Here is a 2,372-nt window from a genome sequence, read left to right as displayed (position 1 = left end):
ACTCTAAGGATAAAACAAATGTAAAAGCAATAACTCATTTCAGGAAGAAATAAATAGTAGTTCATTTTTGTCTGCCAGATAATTACAGAAAAATAATAAAAAGGGTTCTCAACAAAATAAAGTATTTTAGACACAATTTCATGCAGCATTTCTGAAGAAAACTAGCGCAGGGATAAAATTTTCTCATATACAAACCAATTGAAATACTAAATGAATGAAAATGCCAAAGGTAATAAAGCAGAATGAGAACTTGGAATTAGAATAAAAGAAATACCATCATGAAACAATAAAAGACCGGTTATATAACAGCAAGCATTAACACCTGATGTTACTCAATAGCGTAGTTTTTCTCTCAAGAAATAGCCACTTTGATTTAAATGAGTACAAAATTCACAGGGAAAAATCTTACTTTTCATTTTTATTTATTTTTTATTAGAAAATATAGTTTATTTAGAAAGTAAATTAGAGAGAGAGAGGAGATTAGCCTCCCAAGGGTAGGGAAGGGGACCAAAGCTTAAGAAACATGGCCATACCACAGCTTAGCAAGAAAATGGCCAAATCTTACTTTTTAAATGAAGAATAAATGTGTCTTTAAAAACTGCAACACTAAGAGCATTCTTTTGTGTCTAATTATTCAGAAAGTAGTCTTAATTTTCTCCATCTCTTAGGCAGAAAATGGGCAGTCCTAGCTCACATAATTCACAAGTCCTGAAAGCATATCAGAAAAGGAGAAAGGCCCAACCAGGGAGAATATAAAAATCAAGATGCCAGCAGTCCTAATAACTGAATAAGTGAATAGTTACCATTGCTAAAGCTAAAATTATTCTGGCAAGTGGTTTTGCAATTTAAATCTTATCAATATTAAATGTTGGATAAAATATTAATATATAAAAATTTTTAAATAAATGGTAATTATTGCGTGGCTTCTTTACAATGAGAATACTCATCTATTATTTGTGAAATTTTAAAAAGAAAAATTTTTTTGAGTCAGGGTCTCACTCTGTTGCATTGGTTGAAATGCAGTGACATGATCATGGCTCACCCCAGTCTCAAACTCCTGGGCTCAGGCTATCCTCCTGCCTCAGCCTCCAGAGTGGCTGGAACTACAGGCATCCACCAGCACATCCAGCATTTTTTTTTTTTTTTTTTTTTTTAGAGACAAGGTGTCACTATGTTGCTATGTGTTACCTAGGTGCCTAACATAGGGATCAACTGATCTACCCCTTTCAGCCTCCCAAAATGCTGAGATTCCAGGTGTGATCTATCGTGCCTGGCCTAAAAAACAAAACAAAATTTTTAACTCCGTGGTACTAAATCATACTCAGAGACGAAGTTGGAAAAGTTGCAGTGGTTGAAGTGTGTGGCATTCTAGACATGAGACTGCCTGAGTTCTGGTCCTGGCATTCCCACAGGCAGGGGACCTCAGGCATTCTCTTGATCATTCAGCACTGTCCCAGTCACACTTTAGGTGCTGGGAATAAAAGAAGAGTACAGCTGGCCTCGGTGGCTCAGCCTGTAATCACAGCACTTTGGGAGGCGAGTGGATTGCCTGAGCCCACAGGTTCCAGACCAGCCCGGGCAACTTAGCGAGATCTTATCTCTAGGTAAAAAATTAGCTGGGCACAGTAGTGTGCACTTTTTCTATTTAGCTGCTTGGAAGGCTGAGACGGAAGGATAGCCAGAGCCCAGCAAGTCCATGGTGCAGTGGCCATGAGTGTGCCAGGGCACTCCAGCCTGGGCAACACAGTGAAACAAAAAAGCGGAAGTGCACATCCCTGACTTCAAAGAGCTCATATTCTCACTCAGTGATTTTTAAGAAGGGGAAGGGGGCACAGGACAGAAAGGGCGGCAGGAGTATTTTTTTAAACAACCAATTTCAGAGAGCGCTACTGTTACTGATGACTCTGACATCATATTTCTCCAGCAGGTTTGAACATAAATGAATAAAGCACCATTGGTCTACCTGCAGAGCATGGACAGTAATCTCAAACACCACATGGTAAGTGCTGTAATTGCAGTAGTGCAATGAGCCACAGAGCAGCTAAGGAAAGAAATGAGTTAATGACTGTGGAAAGTGAACAAGCCTTGCCATTAACGTGATATCCCCTATTGTTGGGAGTCGGCCACAGAGGCCCACTGAGCATTTGGGATCAGGGAGGGCTGTGGACCCTGAGACCACTAGGATGCGTTCCCTCTTTCCTTTTTCTATTTAGCCAAAAGGAACTCTGCTGACCTAAGCTGAAGGGTCTGTGACTGTGACAGGCATGACTAGCTCTAAAAACTCATTGTTCCTGTTTCCCATGAACTGTGGTTTCAGCTTAGGTATTAGATATAATTCAAACTCAGGCCACATTTGAGAGCCTTCTATATGG

The sequence above is a fragment of the Carlito syrichta genome, unplaced genomic scaffold (genome assembly GCF_000164805.1).
Source record: "Carlito syrichta isolate Samal-C Ts95f unplaced genomic scaffold, Tarsius_syrichta-2.0.1 Scaffold308804, whole genome shotgun sequence".
Lineage (NCBI taxonomy): Eukaryota > Metazoa > Chordata > Mammalia > Primates > Tarsiidae > Carlito > Carlito syrichta.
Note: the sequence above shows the minus strand (reverse complement) of the source record.